Source organism: Canis aureus, chromosome X (assembly GCF_053574225.1).
Source record: "Canis aureus isolate CA01 chromosome X, VMU_Caureus_v.1.0, whole genome shotgun sequence".
NCBI lineage: Eukaryota > Metazoa > Chordata > Mammalia > Carnivora > Canidae > Canis > Canis aureus.
In genome coordinates this window covers 120299492-120327014 of record NC_135649.1, presented here as the reverse complement: position 1 = coordinate 120327014, position 27523 = coordinate 120299492, and the positions used below count along the sequence as shown (strand labels likewise).

Here is a 27523-nt window from a genome sequence, read left to right as displayed (position 1 = left end):
ATTTCATACCGGACAGGTCAAGGCATGCTTACCTGGGCTCCCTCATCCCTTGCAATCCAGCGGCTAATGGATGATGGGCAGCACTTGCCAGGAGGGCCTCTCCTCCAAGGTTACACAGGGGAGGCATGTGCTTCTGCAGTTCCTGGTCTGTGCAGGTGGACATACACAGATTTTTTTTTTCCCTTTTCTGCCACCTTCCTGAAAGTGTATATCTCCTCCGCCGTCCTTGGTAACCGCTGTGCTTTCATCCTTGCAGAGTCAAGCATTTGTTCCCAGGGAGGGATTAAAGCACAGATCAGACCTTATAAAGCGGAGCAAGCTACTGTTTCAGGTCAAAGGTCACACGAATTATGTCAATTTAAGAAGCACCTTCACAAAGCAACTTTTTCTTTCTTTCTTTCTTTTTTTGCAAGACCAATCCTCGCCAAAACTAAGAAGAGCAAAGGGGAGCAGGAAACCTTTATGTAAATGTCACATTTTACTTTCAAATTCCTAAGCACAATTATCCATTATGTCCCAGAAAATTGGTAATAACTAAAAAAAAAAAAAAAAAAAAAAAGCAGATAATGGGTAAGTACTGTGGCAGACCAATTATAATGTATGCTTAAAATTATCTTTTTTTGCAAACTTGCTCTCAGCTTTTTGGTTCTTTTGATTTATGTGGACCGTGACTTTTTATCTCTAGGTTCCATCTCTCACTCTGAGAAATCTGGTGAAATCTTTTACACTTAGGGAAATGGAGGGAATCCAATTTCTTTTCTCCCAAGATGACACAGATTTTTTTTCTAATTCATCATTAATTTATTATGCTGTTGAACTTTAAGAAAACTTCTATTTGCTTTTATATAGGTCCAGATAGCGATATACAAATCATGGGTATTTCATATCACTAATGGGTGCATGGCAAAATATAATTTAAGAAAAAGGTTTTCAGTAACCTGTTCTGTACTTTGCACCTGGCAGTTATAAGTTGGGCAGGCTTTTAAAAATCCTTCAGCTGTTGGATACGACTACAAATAGCAAGATAGAGCACTTATTTTGAGAAATCTTTTTTTTTTTACCCTCCATAGACTCAAATCTATTAAAAAAATTATCTTCTTACAGTGTTATTATAAGTCAGTCCATTTAAAGTGTGGAAGTAAGAAAAAATGTGCCTCATTTGTATTTATTCTCTCTGGGTTGAACACGATTTATCATGGATGTAGCTGCACATGATTTTATAGCTTTTCCTCCTTATGAAATGTTGAGGTGGCAAGATTTCCCAAAGGAGACTCCCCCCCCCCCCAAGCAAAGCTCATGGCTTCTTTGATGGTGCTTCTTCTCCCCCTTTAGTTGTGGAGTTTGTTCTGTTAGTCCTCAGTTCGACTCCTAGGGGTATTTAGGATGATTTGATAGCTACTTAGTTGTGTTCATGGGATGAGAGGAGCCTAGGGTCCTCCTACTTGGCCGCCATCTTCCTTCCGTTGCGGAGACAAGATACATTTTTATCCTTATTGACAGTCTTGCCAAAGCGTGGGGGGAAATGTGTGACTGTGAAAGGTTTCCTTAGAGGTGTCACAGAAGCCACAGCATTAGAGGAAATAACCTTATATTGTAATATCAATTTCCCAATACTTGGAGATACATTTATTGTTAGAAGTTGGAGATCCTATTTCATGAAAAGAACTCAAGAATTCTAGATAGCTGTTAGAGGAGCCACATGAAGATCTTTTCAAAACGCAAAGATTTGCACACTGTTATCTCTACATTTGGGATCACTGACGTTGGATTAGCTCTTGCTTCTGCGTGGTTGTGTTCACTGCAATCAAGAGATAAAAGCCATTCTGGAATAATGTGACAACACCGAGCTGGAATCTTAGGCCTCTAACCTTTAGCCTCTCCTTCCCTCTATGATAAAAGGCCTTTTCAGTCCTCTCCAGGGCTCAGCTTGATTCATGGTTTATAGTGGTGATTGACACCCTTATGGCCCATGGGTCAAATCTGGCCTTCTGGGTGGTTTTGTAAATAAAGTTTTATTGGCACTCAGCCTCACCCATTGGCTTACATATTGTCTGTGGCTGTTTTCATGCTATAAGGACAGAGTTATTAAGGCAATTATGGGTGTTGGTGGGAATTAGCGGACCAAAGTGTCATATTTACAATAACTGAATTACAGGCAAGATAGAAGAAATTGTTATTTATCAGCCAAAAGCTGAGGATAACCACAGGCTCTAGTTTACTAAAACCTTAAAATAGCAAATTCTCAATCTAGGACCCATCAGAGAATTATCTTGTGGGTAGTGGGGGTTGGACAAAGTGGTCTGCTAGTCCTGAGTGAGCAAACTTGAAGAAGTCTATCTGAAATGATCAATCATTTTGTTAACTTTTTTTCTCTAGAGTCTGACATTCAGTGTCATACCACAGAGGAATAATTTCCTTTTTGGTTGTGGGGAGCGTTCTTCCAGAGAAAGCATTCCTCCCTCAATTCCCCCTTCCTCAAAGTTGGGGTGGCAAGAGGTCCCACTCTTTTGGATTCTCTCTCTCTCACTTGGCTGCCCTGGTAAGGAAGCCTATTTGTCACTGTCACCAATGCCCAATCCACCCAAAGCTGTCTGTACCAGCCTCCAGTGAAGAAGCTGTTGACCTGACTGTTGTAGACTCTGAGGTCAATTCTCCTCTCCACAAAAGAAGGTCTTTCTTTCCCATTATTGGGAACTATCCAAGTCTAAGTGTGGGATTGAAGGGGAAAAAAACAAAAAACTATGCAAGTTGCTTTAGTTCCTACTCAAGATCTCGTCTGGGCTGAGCTACAAGAGTGGGATGCATGTCTTTGGCGTGATCTGTTAGGGTTTGGGGTGAAAAGTAATATAGAATATTCACATTCCAGACACTGTGTTCTGTGTTTATATTTTTAGGGAGAAATTGAGGAGACAGTTCAGCTTCCTTGGATATGCAGGGGAGAAAAAAATTTTCCTCCTCCCTCTTAGGTTATAGTAATGAGGCCTGTGAATTAAATTGATAAAAGACAGATTAACAGTATAAATTTTTTATTTGTGCATATGAAGTCCTTCATACAAAAGAGCCTAAAGACAGGCACCTGGGTGACTCAGTCGGCTAAGCATCTGACTTCAGTTCAGGTCATGATCCTCAGGTCCTGGGATCCAGTCCCATGTCAGGCTTCTCTGTCTGCCTCTGCTGATACCCCTGCTTGTATGTACTCTCTGTCAAATAATTTTTTTTTTAAGTTATGTTTTGTTTTTTAAAGAAGAACCTAAAGAAGGAGTTAGACTAAGGAGCTTACATGCCATTTTAACAAAGCACCATGAACTGTATATAAGTGACAAGAAAAGGCAAAGGTGTTTGGGCTTCAAGGGGTAGTAAATTGTGGGAGGGTAAATATTCGGGAGGAACTAATGAAAGATAAGGATTATTTTAGTAAGATTTGTATGGTGATCTCCTATGATAAGGGCTGTTTTCCTCCTGGTATAGGGGAGAGGAAGGGAAATACTTTCTTCATGAAGGCAAATGCATGCCCTGCTTTGGGGCAGATAGTGGGAGGGCACAGAGCTCTTTCTGCATTTCGTGCTTCTTAATTGGCTTCAACTCGAAATAACCTTAGGCTAGAGTGGCATATTTTGGGATGGCATATTCTTATCCCCCCCACCCCAGATACCCAAAGGATGAATAGTGTTCCCTAAAAACTGATGTCTACTCAGAATCTCAGAATGTGACCTTACTGGGAAGGAAGGTCTTTGCAGATGTAATTAGTTTCATCATCCTGAATTTAAGGTGGGCCCCAAATCCTTATAAGGAGAGAGGATATAGAGATGCACAGGGGGAAAGGCCATGGGGAGAGGGAGGCAGAGAAACAAGTGATGCTGAGCCAAGAATGGTGCCACTGGAAGCTAGAAGAGGCAAGTAAGAGTTATTTGTTAGGCTCTCCAGAGGGAACATATCCCTGCTGACACGTTGGCTTTTGGACTTTGGTTTCCTGACCTAAGAGAGAATACATTTCTGTCATGGTAAGCCACCAGTTTGTAGCACTGTGTCCTAGCAGCCAAAGAAAACTACAGCTGACCCATGACCAGCACACATTTAAATGGCACGGGTTACGTGTGTTGTTTTTTCCCCAAAAAATAAGGTACAGTCCTATAAACCTATTTTCTCTTTCTTATGATTTTTTTTTCTTCCTTATGCTCTTCTTGATCACATTTTCTTTTCTCTAGTTATTGTAGGAATATAGTATATAATGCATATATACACTATGGGTTAATTGTTTATGTGGTCGGTAAGGCCTCTGGTCAATGGTAGGCTAAGTAGTTAAGTTTTGGGGGGAGTGAAAGTTATATGTGGATTTTCAACTGTGTGGGGGGTTGGCCCCCTGAACACCCACATTGTTCAAGGCTTGACTGTAATACACATAAACACCTCATCCACATCCTTCAGTAATTACGTGTTCACATTTATCTCTGTGTACCAAAAAGTCCCTACAAGGTGGCTTACTATCTACTCTTATGTACTATTTATTGAATAATTTAACTCTTACCATATGCTGGGCGCTATGAGTGGCTTTTTACTGCACATACATTTCAAGGCTTTCATATATATATTTCAAAATTGTGCTACCACCTACACATCTCCAGAGTCTTAATCACTAGCACTTCTAAAATATTTAATAGAATAATAGAACATTTCTTCCTTTGCCAATTATCATTTCAGCAATTACTTTAATATCTAAAATATTTTAAAAGTTTCTTTCATCTCAGCAGAAAGTCTTTCTACCCAGGGAGCTGTGACTCAAAGATATATTTCAGCCTTAGGCAAAACTGTTTCATTTATTATCCCAGATTTTTGTTATTTGGGTTTTCGTTGTTGTTGTTCGCAGACTTGGGATCGAATGAAAATTTTACGCCAAGACTTTATCCAGTGTAAGGAGCTGAGAAAGCAGGCAATATTCCCATGTCCCATGTCAGGCTCCCACCTGCTTTGAATATGCTCTGAATATTAGGTATTCAGAGAGATGGGTGGGGAATAAAACCTTGGCACTCTGGAAAACCATGTTTTTATTAGTGCCAGAAATATTCAATGGGTACTTGTTATCTCCACTCACAAGATCTAGGACTCCAACGTAGGATGTTGGCACTTTACTAGTAAAGATAAACTGCCTTTCCACAAGAGTCTTAAGCTCTCTTAAATGGTACCACATTTTCAACACTTCACAAAGCATCAAACACACTGACACTTGAGGCAAACATGAATATTTTATTCTCCCTCAATAAAACAGTTAAACACATCCATTCTCTGCCATTCAAGGTTTTATGACCTAAGGCTATGGCTGCACAATTCAAAATGAACACAGGTGAGGAAAAGAAGAAGAAGAAAGGAGTCCAAAGCTAACGGTACTCTCCAGAAAGTTTTACTTCTCTCTGTTGATTATGTTGCTTTAACGGAGACGTGGAACCTACCACGTCTTGGGCAAAGGGTGGCCACAGAGAATTCTGGATTTTGCTTCTCTAACTGGAGTGATCCTTTCACAGTGATTCTTTAGTGAGTCTTCTGAAACTCATCTCCATTGTTTTTTTACCACCATTGACTATGGCCCCATGCCAGTTCTGCTGGTGCTACCTTCTCACCTTTCTAGGCATGTGAAATTAGGCGATCTGAAGAGTCTTGGCAAAGTAGCTCCCATCCACAGAATTGTCACTGCCTCTAGAATTCAGAAGAGATGGTGCATACAGTGCCCACTCAAAGCCGGACATGCTCCATCAAAAGAGGAAAGCAGATGGCAATGCTGCCTTTTGGATCTAGGTCAGAAAGGGGGCTTCTGTTCTTCACAGCAGAAATATGTCCCAGACACACAACTTCCCTGCCTGTATTCAGCTGGTCACCTCCTCTGAGCACACAAAGTGATAGATTGTGGAAGACTCCCGGCACTTCCCAAGAGCTGTTTGGGTGCTTCCAACACTGAGATGCACACAGGTGTGCATATGTGTCCAAGGGCTTCAATGTCCAGGGGCATGTAAATGTGATTACCATAGTGTAGCCCCATCTGCGTGCACTGAAGAGAGGATATCTAATATGTACATGTAGCAGAATATTTGGGATGATTCCACATCATTTGAAAAACATACTAGAGGTGATGATACTACATTGTATGTGCTTACTAAAAAGTCTGGTACAACATAGAGCCAAGAGGTCATTACCCCATCAAGAGGGAATTCAGAGGAAGAGCTTGCAAGAAAACTGGAAATGAGGAGATAGGTTTTCCAATTTACATTTATACTTCTGTACTTTTCTCATTTTGGGGGGTCTTTATAAACAAATATTTTAGCATTTTTTCTTTATGGGCTTTCAAATGGAATGTATCTGTATTTTACCTGTTTTCAAACTATAAAAACTAGGAAACATTAATTAAAAAGTCAGGGGGGAAAATGTAAGGAGGAAATCTGAATGGTCAAAAGAACATGAGAAGACTATATTAACAAAGATGAAAATTTAAAAAAATAAAATCTATGAAGATACACTGACAATACGTTAAGTGCCCAATAATGTCAGTTAGATGAAACAAAGGCTGTAATATTGACAAAGTCATGTCTGGTCAGTAACAATGATATCAAAGAACACTATGAATTTGTACAGAAAGATGTGAACAAATATATATATATATATATATATTTTAAATTCATAAAGACATTTTATTTAAGGATCCTGTGTTGTGGAAGGATATTCTCCAGGTCTTGCTATAATGAAGGCAATATGGAAGGTTGTGCTATAAAATGTAAACATCAGTCATTCCAGTGGTAGGATCATTGTAGAACATCATTGCATTCTTTATGCTCATAGACACTTCCTAGATTTAGAATGAACATGCAAATCTGATATTTGGCAAAGAGGACATATATTGAGAGGTACATGTAGAATCTTGGCCCAAAGTCAACAAACACAGATGGCACATTTAAGAGTAGAGTGGCTACAGATGGGGAGTGACAGGAACATGTATTGTTATCATACCTTATCACTGAGGCTATCAATTCAAGCAGTAACCACATAAAATGGGCTTTAAAAAATATTAGGTCATTTAAACGGAATGAATATTGTGGGCCATATCATTCTTAATTTGACCATGGTTGAAGTTACAGAGCAATGCTGAGATGCAGACAATTCTATTTGTCCTTTACACACATTGAGCCTCTTTCCACAACATTCCCCTCCGGGCTTTCCAACAATACTTTTTTTTTTTTTCTTTAAATCCACTAACTTTCACATCCAGCCTTTTGAAAGGAAAAAGAACAGGAGGAAAATTGAGTGTCAAACACGATTTGTAGCCCCCCATACCTCCATGACTGGAGACTACAGATAAAACAAATGAGGAGGCCCCCGACAGAGCAAAGCCCTTTCTCCTAGCACACAAATGGACTATTTTTATATTCAGGAGAGAACTCACCTAAAAAAAAAAAAAAAAATGATCCTTTGGTTCTGACAGATATTTGCAGGCTTTAGAAAAGGGGAGGAAAGGATCGCCTTTCTCAATCACTGTTTGAATAAAGGTCCTTATGTTAAACTGACATCTTGGTCTTAGGATGAAACTCTTCTGAGGCTCTTAGAAAATAAAGAAAGTAGGGGTTAGAAATCTGCTTTTTCAACTCCAGGGTCAGGCTCTCAAGTACCAACTCTGGTCTCCTTTGCTTCCTTCTCCCTTCACTGGTAGGGGCAGCTGAGCTTTCACATTTCATACGGTGGAGCAGAGCTTCTCAAACATTAATGTGCACACAAATCCACTAGGGGTCTTGTTAAAATTATAGATTCTGATTCCACAGATCTTGGTGGGGAAGGGACCTGAGATTCTACATTTCCTACAAGCTCTCAGGTGAACCAATGCTGCCTGAACCATGCCTGAATTTGAAGGCTTACAGTGCTGAGGGAAAGAATAATATTTTCACACCCATGAGAATTTTCCATACTTTGCACATCATATGGCCAACTTGCGCAATGTTTCTGGGTATACTCATTTTTTTATCCCAGATTGTAGATTGTGTAATGACAACAGAATGAAATGTCCCTGAAGTGAAGCAAACAGTAAAGAAAGAGATGATCCAGGGTGCTAGAATCTAGTAGGTCTGGAACCTGACGGTACAAAAATTGAACCAACTAAGTGGCATCATGCCCTGCTAGGGGGCAAGACAAAAATCACAATTTAAGAACATAGGCACACTAGCCAATTTTGTGGTAGTGATGGAGGCAGGTAAAATTGGTGTTTCCTAGGTCAACCCTCTTCACTGCATAGAAGTCAAGAGCTGTGTCACGTGAAGTCAACCCATGATGCCATGATATAACAGGAAGGTATAAACCAAGGACCATTCATTCTAGATAACTGCACTTTATCAACAACCCAGAATGTACCCCCCTTACCAACCCACAATACAAATGGCATTTAGAAATTTGTCTCCCTCACCAATGTCCATGGGAAATCCAGCCACCTAAAGAATTTTTTTGAATTTACTTTGTAGACTTTTATTAAAGATATCATAAGTGAGACAAAGGAGGACCGACTTCACACATTTCACAGCTTTTTATCCTCCAGATCTTTGTCACCTTGTATGCCTGTTAAAAATTTCCATCTCCTATTCTCCTCTCTTGTCTCTTTCCTCCTTTAATGATCTTCATCCCCCTCATTGAAGCCAGGCCACACGGCATTAAACCCATATGCCCTATCAAACTCCATGCTCCACAAAACCAAAGAGTGCTGCTCCCCTTTAAGTGGCTATTTAGAAATCATTTAGTTTCTCTTAGACACTGATGTGACAGTTCTATGTCAAATTAACCAGTCTAAGGGATGCTCAGATAGCTGATAAAATGTTGCTTCTTGGTGTGTCTTTGAGGATGTTTCTGCAAGAAATGAGCATTTGAATCAGTATCCTGAGTAAAGAAGATCCACATTCAGCAATGTGTGTGGGCCTCATCCAATCACTGGGGGTTTGAATGGAATGAAAAGGCAGAGGAAGGGCAAATTCTCTTTCTTCTTGACCTGCCATGTCCATCTTCTCCTGCCTTCAGATACTGGAGCTCTTGATTAGAGTGCTTTACTTGGCAGTAAATTGCTTTGTACAGCCTACAGCAAATCAGGAGTAATTTTCCTTTACTTAACACTTTTTATCTTGTTTTTTATTTTGGATTTACAGAAAAGTTGTAAAGATAGCATGGAGATTTCTCACACACTCTACCTAGCTTCTCCTAATGTTAACATATTACATGACCATGGCCTGCTTGCCCAAACTATGCAGCCAACTTGGGACACTACTATTAACTATATTTATAGACTTTATGAGGATTTCTCCAGTTTTTCCAAAAACGAGATTTCTCTGTTCCAGGATCGCATCCAGGATACTACACTGCATTTAGCCTCCTAGTCTCCTCTGCACCATGACAATTTCTGAGAATTTCCGTGCTTTTTATGACCTTGATGATTAGAGATTTTTTTAAGAATATCCTTCAACCTGGGTTTGTCTGATGCTTTCTAATGATTAAACTGCACATACGTGTTCTGGGAAAGAAGTCCTCAGAGGTGAGATGCCCTTCTCATCATGTCCTATCAGAAGTCCATGATTTCCATATGACTCATCACTAATGATGTTAACCAGGGTCACTTGGTAAAGACAGCATCTGTTGAGTTTCTCTACTGTTCATCATTTCTTGTGTTGTGTGACCAGGGGATTTTTTTTTTTTTTAAGTATCAATTTCCAGAATATCTAAAGATTTATTTATTTATTTATTTATTTAGTTCCTTTTCTCTGTTTTCAATTTATTTCTAATTCAATTTCATCTTTGTTGTTTTCTTCCAGAAGAAAAAAAAAATCTTACATACCATATCTCTCATAGAACTCTCCTGCTTAAACCTGTAGGCTATTCTTGGTTGGGATAAAAGGAAACCCATATTTTGAGCATCTCCACGGTGTGAGGGAAAGTAATAAATATTTTATATACATTTCCTACTTACATTTCACAAGAGTTCTCTAAATTAAATATTAACAGACTGTTTTTTCAAATGAAGAAGCTAATTTTCCCAAGGCCATAGTTAAAGGCAGTAAGTAATAAAACAGGTATAAGAGAACCCAGATTCTTTACCCAGAGGTTCAAGATCACCCACAAACTTTCCAAATTTGACTTTGTCACTCTACTACATGGGTCCAATCCCACCCATCCCCCAACAAAGAAAGGTCTATGCCCTGTACTATAAGCATTTCCTAAACATCAGTGCCTGGGACGTTCACTCCTGCAGCCGACTCTCCAAATGACTTTGCCAAATATCATTCATCCTCCAAGCTAAAGCCCACCTCCTCCAGGAAGCTCCCACTGACTATGATGCCCACAATGACATCTTCTCTGTTGTACTGAGTGTGCTGTTCCTAGCATTCACTAGCACCACATGGCAGTCTTTACTCCCCTTCATCCAGCCTTTTAAAGAGTTACCCATCCATGCACCATGTCATGGAGAGGAAATAAGTTCCAGCCCTGAATAACAGTCCTTATGCTAGGAAACTCCCAGGAATGGTCTCTGGCTTCTTGGCTGGACCCATGCATTATATCCTGCTCACCACATCTCACCTCCTGACTTTGACCCCATCCTGTGGCCTCCTGTTCCATTTGACTACAAGCCCATGCAGAAGTTAGCCAACCACCAAGGCAGAGGGAGCAGTCCTCAAGATGGTTATCACTTCTGATGCTAATAGCAAGCTCTGGGAGGTTTCCCCAGACCACCTTCAGGTTCAGTAATTCTATAGAAGGACTCACAGATAGCACAGAAAGTTGTTTTCCTCACAGTTATGGTTTACCACAGGGAAAGGGTACACATGGAAATCAGCAAAGGGAGAAGGCAGGTAGAGATGCAAAGGGAAAACTGCAAATGCAGAGCTTCCAGGTATCCTCTCCCTGAAGACACATGGGCAGTATTACATTCCCAGCACTGATGTGTGACTACACACAGGGGTATTGCCAAGTAGGAATGCTTGCCTGAGACTTGGTGTCCAGAGTTTTTATGGGGGCTCCATCATGTAAAAACAATAGGCTAACCATGTGGCTGATCTTAGTCTCCAGCCACTCAGGAAGACAAGCTGATACTGTATACCCCAAAGCCTCTACCCTCTGTCATCCCATTAGGTTTTCTAGCATGGTCAGCACCCCTACCCTAAATCACAGTGTTACACAACCAAGTGACCCAGAGCCCCAGGGGGAAAAAAAAGATACCCTTCTCAGGCAGGACATTCCAAGGGCTCAGGAGTCACTTCCAGAAGCTAATGGGCAAAGACCAGATCCCTTTTTTTGAATAAGATTAAATTCTAGACTACACAGCTGGGTATCTCTTACTGTCTTGGAGATCTTCATCCTCTTTTTTGACACTTAGCTCTGTGTATATGTCTTTTTTTAAAAAAAGATTTTATTTATTTATTCATGAGAGACACACACAGAGAGAGAGGCAGAGACACAGGCAGAAGGAGAAGCAGGCTCCATGCAGGGAGCCGGATGTGGGACTCGATCCCAGGTCTCCAGGATCACGCCCTGGCCTGAAGGAGGCGCTAAACCGCTGAGCCACCAGGGCTGCCCTCTGTGTATATTTCTTACCGCCAGAACACGTGTGTATTCAGACATTTACAATGATGCTTCCATGGTGGTAGGATCACAGTTGACTTTTTTGTTTCTCATTAATACTTTTCTACTATGGCCATATATCCTACAAAAATGATGGGAAAACAGATTTTAATGAGGTTTTTTTTTTTTTTTTTTTTTACATGTTGCCTCTCCAGCTTTGTGACCTATGAACTATAAGATTTGTCCACTCAGTAAGTCATTGATATAAAATAATATTTGGAGGATTATACGCTCTTTTCTCTACTCTGAATTTTGTGAAAAATCACTAAAAAGGATACGTTAAGAATAATGGAAACTCCCCTTGCTAATTAGAAGTAGGTATGTTTTAAAGTATAATAACCTAAGCACACACCTAACCAGCATCGGCATACACAAGGGATATGTAGATGTAAACACAACTATATGTAGATGTTGATATGGGGAAGTGTGTGGATTGTGTCATTCAGGAATATGTAAGATGCTTCAGCCAGTATGATCATGGGAATACACTCTTACTTGTCTTTTGCAAATCTCCTCTGCCCAATCAATGGTGATATTTCTTGCTATACCATGCACTGTCAATGGAGACAACAGAACCCCTAAGGGACAAAGATCGAATCTTAGGGGAGCAAGAAATCTTAGTGTTCCTATGTATAAAGCACAAATATTCATGCAGTACATAAATAGATGTACAATGCAACTATGGTGTTAAACTTTCATGGCAGGGAAATCATACAATTAGAAAAGAAAACCCCCCTCCTTCAAAAAAACAAAAGCAACTCCTCTGTGAAGCCTTATCTTTCTCAACCTTAACTGTGAACTCCTTACTTTGATACTAGCATTTCTCGAATTTACTTCAGCCATAACCACAATATCGAGCGGAGGTTATGGTGTCTCCCCTTCACGTGTGAAGCTCACTGAAGCTCCCTTGTCATTATCTCTATATTTGCAAGAAACCAGCACTGTCTCTAGCACATGGGAAGTGCTAAGTAATCGTTTCATGAATAAACAAACCAGCTAAGAACCAAGGCTTAACCATCAAAATAACTCACAAGTATTGAACATTGACAAGGAGCCAAGAGTGATTCTGTGAATCTCCTAAATCTTCACAGCAACCCTATGAAGGAGACGCTGTGGTTCCCATTCTCATTTTATAAACGAGAAAAGTGACACACGGGATTTACATCAAGTTTCCAAGTCAATTCAGTTAGTGAGTGGAAGACGCAAGGACAGATGCAGGAGCCTAAACATTGCTCCACTTCTCTGTATCAACACATCATCATTATTCCTGAGAGCAATCCAGCACTTGGAAGAAGTATTCTTTATGCTAAGAAAGAATAAACATACCCTTCATAAATAATACAAAAACAAGCAACAAGCTTCTACAGAGTGGAAAGCTACTGCCAAGGAGCCTGGAGTATGCTGGCAATTAATAAAACATTTTTAAATGTACTCTAATTCGAATACAATAAGGAAAATCAATTAATGATTCTGAAAGAGAGGGCAAGTAGAAACAATTATTATAATTTCACACGTATTGAGAACCCATAACACTCCCACTGTCGAGCTCACAAAATCCATTCCCTATCCTATGAGGTGTAGTTTTAACCACTGGTAGAGATGTTAGATTACATTTTGTTGGACCAGTGTTTTGATTTGGTAGGGTGTGACTCTGAGAAATCTTTTTTTAAATCAAATAAAATAACACACATGTTCTCACTAATTCCATATAATGTGCTTGATGACAATGCCATACCCCTATGTATGATTCAACCAGAGCATTCACACACAATAAATTCCAGGCATGCACAACGGATGGTATTAATGTCTCATAAGTGTGTCTAGTTTTCAATAAAATCTCTGCTATAAAATAGAAGACAATTCCAGAAGGTCCTGTGTTTAGATTAGATTCTATTATTTCTGACACATGATCTCTTCTTCGACATAACATAGTCACTTTGGAAAATTCTTATTTTGTTAAATGTGTCCCTGAGCAAATGTCTAAATAATTACAGTCCCTCAAAACTGAAAACTTTAATGCCATGAAATTCAACTAGTGGGAAAATTTCTTTCAATCGTTCCATGTCTGTTGCAAAGGATTGTTTTGGTTTTAGATTTAATGTTTCTCAGTTTTATACAAAGCCAATATTCAGAGTTTTGAAAATCAGCTTTATATGGTGATCATTGGTCTCCTTCCACATTTTCTAAAAACTACAAGCCTAATCCCACTCTGTGTGAATAAATCTAGAGCTTCAGCTATGACCAATAAACCATGATTTCTCACATCAATGGGAATTCTAACAATAGATGTCTGCGCTACAATTTATAGCTCCAGAGCTTTTTACATGTGTGGTTTAATTTATTCTCACAAGAACAGAAGATATTGGCACTGCTATCATCTCTGTCAGATGAGATTCTGGGGAGAAATATCACTTACCAGAGGTAGCGCTTCAGAGGAGAGCTTGTGCTGCGGTACGGTGGAAGCCTCTGGTCCACACGGTCATTCAGGGATCCAAGCTGTCACGCTTCTACCATCTTCAGCCCTCCTCTCGCAGCATCCCTCTGGGCATCAGCGCTGCAGTCAGCTGGAAAAAAGTGCAAGGGTGGGGGGGTGGGAGGAGGGATATCCTGTGACAGAGTTCCATAGTTATGCCTAGCACATTCACTTCTGCTTGGGAGGACCTGGGCACCTGGGCGCACCTAATGATGAGAAAGACTGGAAATGGGCATGCCTGGGCATATGGAAGAAGGGGTGAGCAAATGGTCTCTCCACAGCTAACAAAGAGCCCAAATGGGACTGAGCCAAGTTCTTCTGACCCAAATCCTGTGTCTCTCTCTATCCATCACTTCCTGAATGCATGGACTTAACGTATCATTGGATCAAATGGACTGCTTCCTTGTTGCAAACATTTTTTGCCAGGGGATACAGCCATCACTGTATCCAGGCCAACCCCCTACCCTCCAACATTTTCCTCCAGGAGGAAATGGGCTTTTTTAATCTCTTGAGAAAACGATTGCTTTGTTCCAAAGGGTCAAGGAAGAGGCCTCCAGCACTGCTTCCCGGAGACAGCAGCGCGCCTGAGGATTTCCTCAGCAACACAGCCAAGACCAGTCGTAGCAACATAACAGCGGCATCGGGGACATCTCATGAAATGGGAATCCTCAAGACATTCCCTCTGCACATGCTGAGCTTGCTTCTTTCTATGCTGAGTGCATGGAGCCTGAGCAGCCAGGGCACGGACCATTAGTACTGGTGTTCCCATCAAGATTCATCCGAAGGACCGACCCAGGACAATGGTGAACTCTACCTGAACCTTGGGATCCTGCAAAAGGGGGAAGGCTAAGCAGTTACCCCACTGCCTCTGTTCTGGAAAGCTGCAGACTGCAAAGAACCACCCTTCCTCACGTGGGTTAGATAAGGCTCATGGAGGCCCGCTGGTTTACCTAGGAGAAGGTCAGACACCACCCCCCCTCCAGATTCCCATTCTTGGCCTTGTGAACGATACAATGGACAGCTCATCCCCACTGATCCACCGGAACAAAATGCCTGTTGACCAAACTTTGCCTCAGCTGTTCTCCTTCGCTCAAAGGCCCTGGAGTTTTTTACTGAGCTAGTTTTTGTTTGGCAGCCTCAGCCTGAGCAAGGACAGCCCCTCCATATAGAACAGGCTGGCTCAGGGGAAAACAAGCGCTGGTAAACCACTACCATTGGGTTATGCCACCTTTCATCCCACTTCCCCATGCCTGGTTCCTTCTAGACTTATAGGTCATGACTGTAAGGATTGGTTCTCTCCATAAAAAGACAATCCTCTTTTGCCTAACTGTTATTGCTGATCTTATAGACAGAGCATCCTCCCAAACTCCAGAGATCCCATGCCCCTAGTAGCTTTCCCCCCTTGCAGAAATCTTTTGGAATACAACTCTCTTAAGTCTGGATTTGGTTTCTGTTGGTATTTGTTTTGTGTTTTGACACCCAAACCCACATGAGGCCCTCAGGATTAAACTGACAAGTGGATCCTCCCAGCACCATCATTAGTTCCTACCCTGGGCTACTTTCCTCAGTGCTGATGGAATGGACTCATCAATACGTCTCCTTGCTTCATCCGTGGAGCTCCTCTATCCTCTGTTTTCTTGTAACAAGTTGAATTACCGCTGATAATCAGATTCTCAAGACATAGCAATCCATGCAGAAGATGTTTGATTTGGAACTCTTGGAAGAAGGTAAAAGGACTTTTTTGATGATGCAACTGACGGCCTACTCTGATGAGAACTGTGACTTACTGCAACACAGTGGGTTACAAAGGATACACCTTATGTTCCCACATGCCCGCTGGGCAATGCTTGAGCGACGTGTATAGGGGGCCATGGCCCATCGAGGCTGGTAGGGATCTTCTCTTGGTACTTTCTTCTCTTTCCCCAGCTAATGTGTGCGCAGAACTCTTCCTTTTTATGGAGTTAGTTTCTGATTGGCATTTTCTTGAAATCCTGAGTGTTTATTAACACATTTCTAGCCAGGTATTCCCACCACACAGGGACAAGGAGGATGGCCATAAGTTCTTTGTACTATGTGCACTAATGTTCCTCCAGGGTAGTCATTTGGGTTCTTGGTTTTAATCCCTTCCTGTCCTATGTTCTAAGGAAAAACAGGCTTGACAACCATCACTTCAGTCTCCTGAAAATTTGACTCTATGAGAAGGAGGAACTGAATGTTTGGAGACTCTTTGCTAGGTTCTTCATCTGCCCCATTTTCCTACAAAAAAAAAACACAACTGTTCTAACCGCACAGAAATAAGTGGTTGATATTAGCGTGCCTCTTCTGGTACTTTATCAAGAACTGTATTCTAGGAAGTGAATGGTGGACCTACATCTAGATTATAGGCACTTTCTGGGCTTTATTTACAAACAGAGTGTTTTAGACAAAGTCTTTTGCATAATACAAACAGCAAGTGATTATTCTCAAATGACCATAATACTCCTAGTCAAAAGCTCTTTCAATTGAAATGACATTAGCATACATCTTATTTTCTGGAAAATATATTGGAAACTGCAGGAGGAAGGTCCATTCTCTGTGCATTTGGGAGAACAAAACTATTGAATAAAGAGGAAAACCAAGTCGTTACTGAAAGGCCTGATTCTCTACTTTGAGGAAGTTCAATAACTCAGTCCAAGAAGTGGGTCTTGGGCTCCTTTGTGTTTGGAATGAGGCACTGATCAGGCAGGCAGGGATAAAACATTGAATAACATATGGTCCCTTCTCCCGAGACATTTATAATCTAGTCTTATGAATATTTCAGTCAAGAATCTCCAATTGTCATGCGAAAGGATGACACATTTCTAAGCTTGGGTTTATTTGTTTTTCCCCCCCTCCTAATACCATCCAAATTTGGCGCCTTCACCAACAAAATGATGATGTCCACTTGAACCCAGACAATAGTCCACAGAACCAAAAGCTAAATAACTTTGTCCTCTGTGTGATATCTGCTTGATTATTTTAAAAAACAGAAGTCGATGGCTATTTTTGCACTAAATAGTCACAATCCAAGGCTCTCTTCTTTGATTTAAGGCTCTTTGGGGTCACTGAAGTGTCATTTGGAAAATTGCTTCCTGATGCATAATATTATGGTAATGATCCCCTAAAGCCTGGCATAAAGGCTCTGCCATGAGAGCTAACAATTTATTTTCTTCCAAGTATTGTTTTAAAACAAGAGGCAGCTGGGGGTCAAGAGAGAGGCTCCGGGTTATAACAGGCTTAATGCGACCCTTGGAATTTTTTTTACACACTTGAGAGGAGAAAGATTGTTCATAAATACTCATTTACAGAAACAGTTCAAGAGACAGAAAAGATACATTTCTCTTACATCTGAGCGCATGATTATAACCTAATAACAACAGAAGCAAGGGGAAGAGAGGAAGATGCTAGGATGTGGGGGGTAAGGCTAGAAGCCGGGAGACCTAGATTTAAATCCCAAGCTTGCCTCTCATTGATGATATCCATTTGGTTTACAAATCAAGGTTTTTTGAGTTCAGTCACCTCGGATAAAGCAGAACTACTCGCCTCAAAGACAGTGGTGAAGTTCAAATACTATACTGTGAGCAAAAGCTAAGAACAAACACATAGGGTATGCACATAGACTAGTCTGTGTATAGTTTACCTACACAGTATGAACTCAATAACTTTCCTGATCATTGCTACTATTATTGTTATACAGGAGTTATACACAAAATAATTACATCCACAGGGCCAGCTACCACACTCTGCTTCATATTTGAGACAGGTGGTGCGATGTAAATATATTTTGACTAGGCTACAGTGCCCAGTTTTCAGCTAAACGTTAGCCTAGATGTTGCTCTGAAGTTATGTTTTAGATGTGATTACATTTAAGTCAACAGACTTGGAGAAAAGGAGATTTCCTCCATAATGCTGATGGATGGGGAGTGGATGGGGCCTGGAGGTGGGTCTTATTTAATCATTTGAGGGGCTTAGGAGCAAAGACTGAAGTTTCCCAAAGAAGAAGCAATTCTGTCTCAAGACTGCAACTCAGAATCCCTGCTGAATTTCCAGCCTTCTGGTCTGCCCTGCAGATTTTGGGCTTGCCAGCCCCTACAATCATATGAGCCAATTCCTTAAAATAATTTGAGAGAGAGAACTAGACAGACAGATAGAAATAAAAATATAGCTCTATAGAGACAGAGCCACATCTCTCTAGATAGATGATAGTTAAATAGGTAGATCCAATGGAATTATATTGAGATAGAGATATATTGGATACACCTATGCATCTGCCTGTCTTTCTATCAAGACAGATCTATCCCTGGCTCTCTCTCTAGCTAGATAGATCTATGGATGGATAGGTATTATATACCTATATCTATATAGCTATATCTATACCTATGGATATCCTATTTGTTCTGTTTCTCTAGAGAACCCGATCAATTCAGGTGGGGAGAACTGCGGTAAATAGGCAATCTGAATGCTCTGTGATGGGTCTCACCACAGTATGAGGTGCTATAAGAATGCTTTGCGTGAGGGCCACTTAATGATGTCTTTGAAGGACCGGACGAAGCTGCCTAAAATGTGGGCTGAAAATGGATAGATACAAGGGGAGGATTAGCTAGAGGTTTAAGAAGATAAAGGAGACATGGGATGTCTGAGGCCATGAAAGACAAGCGGGAAAGCTTGCCCAAGGGGAGGAAGATTCATCTGATGGGAATGCTATATGCTATAGTGTAAATCACAGAGAGGAATGTGCACAGTGGGGAGTTCAGGCGGGTGTTAGTACGGCAAGAAGATAAATGCAGGGCATGCCTCTGGAGGTGGTGGGAGAGGAAGGAAGGAGCAGATGCTGAAGGGAGAAGACCAAGTATTCGATAAGTGCTACTCCCCTGAACCTCTCAGGGTACAGATGGATGGCTGTCCGTGGGAGAGCACTGCAGGGCAGTGGCGGCCCCAGGGAAGATCCAGGCAGTGGGAGAAAGGTTGAAAAAGTGGAAGTGTTTGTTCATTGTAGAACAGATGTCCCAGAAGGAGAAGAGCAGTGAGAGGCTCTGGGCCAAGAGCCTGGGGGCAGAGGACCCAGAGTTCAGGAGATGTAGTTGTGATGACCATACAACCAGACTTCATCTCCTGGGCGGGGGCGGGGGAAGTCCTAGTCCACGGTGTCGGTGGAATCACCCAGGGAGCTTTTACAAATACCACTGCCAGGGGGGCACCCCAGAAATGCTAGCGCTAAGGTAGGATGCAGGTTCAAGGTGAGAATGTCACAAAAATTCTGCCCATGTCATGCTGATGTGCAGTCAAGGGTATAATCAAGGGTACCCTTGATGTACAGTCAAGGGTAAGAACCATCCCAGTCCAATTGCAGGCCAGGAGAACTTTACTCCCCAGGACTCTCACACTTACAGAGAGCACCTGCTTCCCCTGGCTTGAGGGGACTCCAGGTGCTTGGGAAGATGTTTCCCTTGGCCTGAGATCATTGCAATTATGAGTGTGTTCCAACGTCCGTGCATGAATAAACTCTGCTTTCTAGACGGGGGCCTCTGAGATATGGGTTGCTTTACACAGAGCCAAGAAAAAGCTCTAGTTTCAGGATAAGTGGCATGAAAACTCTCAGAAATAGGGTCCTTATTCTGAGTCTCCCGGGAAAATCAGATTATAGAATTCTCACTTTATACTTGAAAAAGCTGCAGCCTCCGGTATTTGGGGTATTCCAGACTTTCTGGAAGGGATCATTCATAGTCCATGAGGTAGCCATTATACACTCAGTTTTTAAAGATGAGGGTTGAATAGAGAGGAAAGCAAATCGTCCCTGGGTTATCCATCTAGTAGGTCGAAGAGTACATTAGTTATGTATTGCTAAAGGGATCAGCGGGGGCTATCCAAGTCTGTCCCCACAAAAAGCCAAGACCCGAGTTCTTATTTAACTCCAAAATCAAGGATATGGACATTGATTCAATAATCCCTTCTGAAATGTGGTTTTTCTAGGAGACCAAAAAAGAGAGAAGCTTCTCTAGAGAGAAGCATGATACTGATACTGATACTGGAAGCATGAGTTTTACCTGGATGTCCCATGTGGTTGGACTGGTGGCAGTGTGTGAAGAAATCTTACCATGAAGACCCTCACACATTTGAGGGGAACTGACTTCTCTGTGCCTTGAGCAACAGAACTCCAGATCTGGGACATGGTTTGGCATTTGGAGGGAGGCAGGTATGAATCTCGTGACCGTAGCTTAGAGTCTATGAGCTTTAGACCTATATGGTGATGCCAACCCATCCTCTGTGGAAAGTGGTTTGATTTACCCATCCACCCATGAGGCTGGGGTTGCCTGGCTTAATATGGGGCTCTCTCTAAGGTGTGGAGGGTAAACAGTGATCAGATTCCATTTCTTCTGTGTCTTGTATGTCCAATAGACTATCCTTCATCACCACCAAAATCTTGCTCACACATCAGCACTGGCCAGTGTAGTTGACTCACTTCTAGGATTTACTGACCAGCAACGCTCCAAATATACTGACTGTCTTTCTTAAACAACAGAGAGCTTTGTCCCGAAAACCTCTGTGAGGAGAAGGCTGTGTAGTCCTTGTGAGCAGGGCGGGTGTGAATGGCTCCAAAAGTATGCAAAGGGTGAGATACAAGATCATAAACCTTGCTGCTCACATAAATTTCCCCTAAAGACTTTTGCTCCTAAAACGGGCATAGGCACAGCACCTTACTGTCTGCAGACAGCAGGACAGCCTGGTGATCCATTCCGAGCCCACACGGGTCATTGTCCCTTGGCAGGTGTATCAAGATTCTCTTTTAGTGAGCAACCAAGTGGGTGTGAAGAAATGTCCCCACGGGAGGACCATGCTAGGAATAATGGCAGATCTCACCTGTTCTCTGAAACTGATCTCTCTGCAGAACCTAATTAGTCTGTAAACCATACTACCACTCACTATGGGGCACAATCTACTGTATCTGAGGCCATTGGAGGTGTAATCATGCTTCTAAACACAGAGTACTTTCCTCTGTCTTAGCAAATCTGAATGAAAAAAATACAAGTTTTCTTCTAAAGACCTGTAGTTCTTAGCAATAGATTTTTGACTTCACACGATATAGCAAAAGAGCTGCCATTCATGAATCATTTAGCAGATTTTGTAAAATCACACCATTTTGGAAGGTATGCCATTATTTAAAACTAGAAGTTTTAATTACTCTGTGTCATGTAATATTGTAGAATGCATGAAGCTATGTGCAAAGGGACTCTTGAAATATGTATTTCCTTTTGGCAGAAAAAAAATAGCTTTAGGGACTCTTATTGATGGGAACAGGGCCAGTACACGGATGGACACTGGGTTCCAGCAAACTTCAGGATAGAAAGAATGTACCTGGGGTGGGATATGATGGCATGCAGAATAGGCTGGACTTCTATTTGGACATATCTGTGGGAACTCTTGGCAATCATCTCCTAAAATGAAATTTCCCAAGAGAATAACTATTCATCTTTTTTTTTTAAAAAAAGATTTTATTTGTTCATTTGTGAGAGACACAGAGAGAGGCAGAGACACAGGCAGAGGGAGAGGCAGGCTCTCAGTCGGGAGCCTGATGCGGGACTCGATCCCAGGACCCCAGGATCATGACCTGAGCCAAAGGCAGACGCTCCACCACTGAGCCACTCAGGCATCCACTATTCATCTTTTTAAATAAAGGAATAACCAGTGCTCCCCATGTGGCTCCAAACTCAAGGTTTTCAGGATCTAATTCAGACACTAACTTAACAAGCCAAACTTTCATCCATAAAGTTAGACTATAGAAAAGAGAGAAAAACTTTTAGGATGAATGGGATCAATAGATATCAGAGAAATTCCTAGATTTGGCCCCTACAAGGGTCAAGATCATACCACTGACTAGATGGTTGTCCAAGTTAATGACATGGGCTGATGGATACATTTTCATAGGTCAATGGTGTCCCTGAAGTGGTGCACAGCAGCTCCTGATATAATTCTGGGCATGAATATACTCAAGGAGACTTGAGAATAGCCCTTTTGAAGTAAGGTTAAACATCATTCTCTCAGCTACTTCCTTAGAGAATTCTGAATGCAGGTCCCATTAAAAGAACAATATAGCAACAAAGGGCATCCTACTACTGTATTTAGAGATTGCAACCCACCTTATATCCCTTGGATGAAAATTAGAGCTTCTCATGTACCTACCATTCTAGGAGCCAAAATATCAAGGTTAAAACCCTCCCCTCTGATTTTCTGAGCATGGAATACAAACAAAATAACTAGTGACTCCAAAGGCATTTCAAACATTAGCTCACACGGAGTCATGCAAAACAGGGAAGATTCTGTTTGTAAATTCCAATCACTACTTAGAAAGACATTAAGGATTCATATCCTAGGCAACAGAAATGTGTTCTGTAAAAGAAATCTTCCCACATGCTTTTCTATATTTGCATTGGGAAGTTAAGCTTGCATTTAAACAAATGAGGAGTTTCTTACCTCTCTACCCAGTGGTCCTTCAGCAAACCAGCTTTCTGTTCTCCAAGTCGCTCCACGAATGTGCAGAAAGAACTGGATCCCATTGTGGGGACTACAGGAGGCCCCTCATCTAAGACAGGTAAAAACTATGATATCAAGACTACTAGATGTAGATACAAAGGTATTAGTTGCCATTAGCTTACAGGAGAGAGCTTTGTGCAAGACATCCTTGTCCCACAAATAAGAAACTGGCTTCAGTGACGGAGAATCAACAGTCCCCATGGCATTTGCTCCCCATAATAAAGACCATTTCTATGTTGACACACATCTCTTCTGGTTTGAAGAATAGTCAATGGAATAAATTTAAGACATCAGACTGTGTTTATTGCAGTCACTGGATAAATTATTATTTTCTTCTATTGTACTTTGAATTTATGATTTTGGACCCTTCCATCATTAAGCCAAGGGATATAAACCTAGTTGCAAACTTTCAGGAACACCAGAGCCAGAACGTCCCAGGGATTGCTACCTGAGACCTTTGCTTGAGGCTCTCCATTGATGCTGCTCCAGTGATTTGATAGACAGAAGGCAAGGAGGAAGAGTCTCTACCAACTGATGCTAAAATGCTGAGGCTCCTATCCTTTCAGACCATGAAAACCTCCACCATGGCAAATGAAGTCAACACAATGAAAAAAAGCATGGGATCCATAGTGAGAATATGAATGTGAGCACCCTACTATTGCAATAGGGTGACCATGCATTTGGTAGGGAGATGTCAAGGTACTTCTGGGAACCTGTTTGGATGCCAGGACCTCGTGACCTCCCTTTCTACAAAATGCATCCTTTACGTGGTCCAGCCCCATACCCCTGGACACTGACGTTTGGGGGCCAGAGTTGCAGGCTGTCATGAAGTGGTGCTTCCCTGGTGAGTCCTCATGCAGCAAGTGGCAAGTCAACAGTGCTTCAAAGACATGCAGCATTCATTCAATGGGTTGATGGCCATGGGTTCAAGAAACTTTCAGTTTCCTGAAATTCCCTATAACTTCCATTTATCTTCTTTTTTCGAACCCAACTCTGCAGAATACACTGTAGCCCTCTGTATATCATAAGATGCGACATCCTGGAGGCCTTTCGGTGCTTCAGTGATCTCTTTGATGGAGGCCAAGATAGTTTTTATGTTGAATTCCCTCTTCAGTGGGTAATACCATGTAAAGTTCTAAAAGAAGAGAGAGAAGAACATGAATTCAAAAACAGAAACATGGATTTTTTTCCTTGTGTCATTAACATTTGAGAATTTTTAAAAGTAGCCAGTAGTTTTAGTCTTAATTGATTTTTAATGGATTTGTACCATTGTCGAGATTTAAATCACCACTAGGGGATGAAAAAGCAGCAATAATGGACTCAATTTAGGTCAGATGTTGGTAATAATGTTTAAAAAAAGGTTACATAAAAAAAATGAATGACAGTGATCCTCTCAGACTAAAAACAACTAATAACAACAACAACAAAAGAAAAAAACAAAGAAGATATAACAAAATGAATAAAGAAAAAAAAAGCCTGTCAAGAATGAATTCTGGGCCATCTTAGCTAAGGCATCTTTTCATAGATTGGGATGACCAGTCTTAACTTTCACCATAAGCAAAAAGGTAGGACTCCTGATAGAGCAGAAAATGTTAAGTATACTCCACAATCTACGTTTCCTGTGTCTTGATAAAACTGCATCCACTTTCCATGACCAAGTCCATTCACTGACCTCACGACCTCTGAACTTTAGATGTCCAAGCTTGGACCTCAAAACAACTGCTAAATAGGATTGGTTGTTAAAGATCTGGAGAAGCTCAAAGCAGACACTTCTGTTATCACATATCAAGAAACGGGTGGAGGATAAGCATCATTAGACAAAAAATAACACCTCAGGACTCATGGCTGTGATTTATTTCTGGATTAACATTGTATCATTGACTATTCACTGTTATTTAACGTTGTAAGGTATAAAATATAGTACTGTAATAATTTATGTCATGTTATCTGACAATACATTATATATAAGTTATCTTCCAAATTACATCTCCTTGCAGCTAAACCAGCAGGCATTTGATAGGACAAATCAACATAGTGTGATTAAAATATTACAAAATAGATACAATGCAGGATCTTTAGGAAGTACCTTCTTTTATTTTGCTTAGTTCTTGAATCAAAGTTGGTTACCACCCCTCCCACGCATACATCCAGAAAACACTTAGCCAAAAAGACACTCTCTCCAGCCTTTCCTAGATATATTGTTGAAGGGAATAGAGTGAAATTGCAAATTATAGGGTTCTAAATCCTTGGTATATTTGTTCCCCCAAAATCTCTGGAGATAAAAAGTAAAAATGAAAAGTAAGCTGCTACCAGGTTGGACAAATAGAGGCCTATGCTGGTCACTTTATAGGCACCAAAGGCATATGTAACGAGTGGAATACAATACGTGTTCTTCATTAATAAAAAACAAAAGGTCACCAAATAATCATGGGTGAGATACTCTTTTGCTTCTCCCTCTGCCCCTGCCCCTCCTTACCCCCTGGTTCTACGTGCTATCTTTCTCTCAAATAAATGAATACAATCTTTAAAAAAAATAAATTAAAATAAAATAAAATGTATTTGTTCTAACAACCATCTTATTGAAAGATGAAACACAGCGTGGGATCTCATGCTTTGATAACCCTTTTCAGACACAGATTAGGGCATTTCCTGTTCTCTGCTGCAAATCAGGAGTTACAGACATGCTAGGACTAAGCAAAGATCCCAGCAGTTTTGGCTGGTCCTGATCAATGGTTTCAAGGTGAAAGGCACTCTCTAACATTGGTATCACTGTTATGTTTAATGCCTCATTAATTTTTATCTCCTTTATTATTTTTCAATATTATGTGTGGAAGATCCTCATAAAGTCTTTTCACCAATTGTAGTCTATTCATTCCTGGTTCCTTATGTTTGTGTGCCTTTGTGAAAGATATTTTCTAAAAAGGTATGTTCTAATTAGGGCCAGTATATCAGTATACAAGTGTTTGGGAATATTTATTTGGTATCCAGCAACTGTGATAAAACCTCATTGTTTTGAACAATTGTATCTCAGTATTCTTTGAGGCCCGAGGTTTTCTAGGTAGACAATGAATAAGCTCTGAAGGATAACAAACAGCTCCTTCCTTTGTAACCTTCATAGATTTTATTTTATTTTCTTCTTATTCTTTAGTACCTCCAATAGAAAGCTGAATGGAGGTGGTAATAAAGAGCATTCTTATTCCTGATCTTAAACGAAAATACTTTTACCTTTTCACCATTAAATATATTTCAACTCAGTATTGTTTTATTTTTTAAGAAGATTTTATTTATTTATTTATTTATTTATTTATTTATTTATTTACTGGAGAGAGAGCAAGCGAGCAGAGGGAGGAACAGAGGGAGAGGGAGAAGGAGACTCCCCACTGACGGTGGAGCCAGACATGGGGCTCAATCTCATGACCCCAAGATCATGACCTGAACCAAAATCATGAGTCGTATGGTCAACTGACTGAGCCACCCAGGTGCCCCTTAGTTTGTTCTAAATAGATATTTGTCAGAGTAGGAAAGTTGCACTCTAGCCCTAATTGGTAAGGATCTCTTAAAAAAAAAAAAAGTGAGTAATAAATTCGGACTTTATCAAATGCTTTTTCTTAACCTATTAAAATGATCATATAGGTTTTTCTCTAGCGATTAATAGAATGATCTTTCTTTCTTATTTTTTAAAAGATTTTATTTATTCATGAGACACAGAGAGAGACAGGCAGAGACATAGGCTAAGGGAAAAGCAGGGAGCTTGATGTGGGACTCGATTCCAGGACCCCAGGATCACACCCTGAGCCAAAGGCAGATGCTCAACCATTGAGCCACCCAAGTGCCTCAATAGAATGATCTTTCTAATGTTAATCCAGCTTTGTATTTCTAAGACCACCCCAATTTTCCCATGATGTGATTATTATTCTTCACATACTACTAGATTATTTTATTATTATTTTAAGATGTTCATTCTTAGACTTAACATTTATTCTCCTTGGATAACTTGGTTATTAAAGTTAGGTAGTGTAATAGATTAAGTTGAGATCAGTTTCTTATTTTTCTGGTCTCTGGGAGAGTTGTATTGGTTTGGAATTATTTGCTGATTGTTTGCTAGAATCAATATATAAAAACCATGTGGGTATAGGCCTTTCCTTCAGCTTTTAAATTTTATGTTTCTTTTTGAGTCAATTCTATCTTTCTAGGATTTTGAAAATTTACATTTTTTAATTTATTGGTGTAAAGTCATTAATGCTATCGTGTTATTATGTTCTTGATCTCAGCAGTATCTCTCTATATTTTTTATTCTGTTAGTATATTTATCTCTCTCTCAGATCTTTTTCTGTGACTGCTAATCAATCTTGCCAGAGGTTTTTCAGTCTTACTATTTTATTCTTTTGACTTCAGAGAAGGTTAATCTGTTGTTCTTTTCCTAACACCCAAATGTAGATGTTCAACTCATTTATGTCCATCTTACTTTCTCTTCTAAAGCAACACTCAAGATTTAAATTTTCCCTTAAGATACTGCTCTATAGTATCTCCCCTTTGTAAAGTATATAGTATTATCACTCTTTATATCTTCCATTCTATTATGATCTCTTTTTTGACCCATGAGTTTTTTAAAATGTGTACTTTAAAATTTTAAATATTTCCTTGTTTCTATTTATCTATACTAACCTATTTATCTCTTTGTTCTTGATTTCTATTTATCTCTTTGTTCTTGATTTCTAACTTAAGGCATTATAAAGAGAAAATGTGACTTATATGATACCAGCCTGAAGAGATTTACTAATAATCTGCTTTATGAACCAATTGTTCAAATTTCATTGACATTCCATGTATTATGAGAGAATGCATTTTTCCTTTGTCGCCGGCAACATTCACATGCTAACA

At 40.5% G+C, this 27523-nt stretch overlaps 2 protein-coding genes across 21 annotated transcripts in view; one reads left to right on the top strand and one right to left on the bottom strand.

The window, feature by feature from the left end:
* The window catches only part of LOC144307984 (uncharacterized), a 53594-nt gene that overhangs the window by 2115 nt on the left and 23956 nt on the right, over nt 1-27523 (top strand). For 6 of the 20 annotated variants that reach the window (XR_013374632.1, XR_013374630.1, XR_013374624.1 and 3 more), the window contains 3 exons: nt 9348-9541; nt 11778-11940; nt 20084-20306. The exons of 5 other annotated variants lie outside the window; for them this stretch is intronic. The gene's annotated coding sequence lies outside the window, so the exon portion shown is untranslated. Of the gene's footprint in view, nt 1-9347; nt 9542-11777; nt 11941-20083; nt 20307-20509; nt 20723-22594; nt 22701-27523 lie in introns of those variants that run through there. 9 more of the 20 variants (XR_013374623.1, XR_013374618.1, XR_013374627.1 and 6 more) reach the window with 8 other exon arrangements.
* PUDP (pseudouridine 5'-phosphatase) overlaps nt 7182-27523 on the bottom strand; it is a 148449-nt gene continuing 128107 nt past the window's right edge. The window contains exons 4-6 of the transcript XR_013374615.1: nt 22583-23777; nt 14039-14186; nt 7182-11704 (exon numbers count right to left, since the gene is read on the bottom strand). The gene's annotated coding sequence lies outside the window, so the exon portion shown is untranslated. The remainder of the gene's footprint in view (nt 11705-14038; nt 14187-22582; nt 23778-27523) is intronic.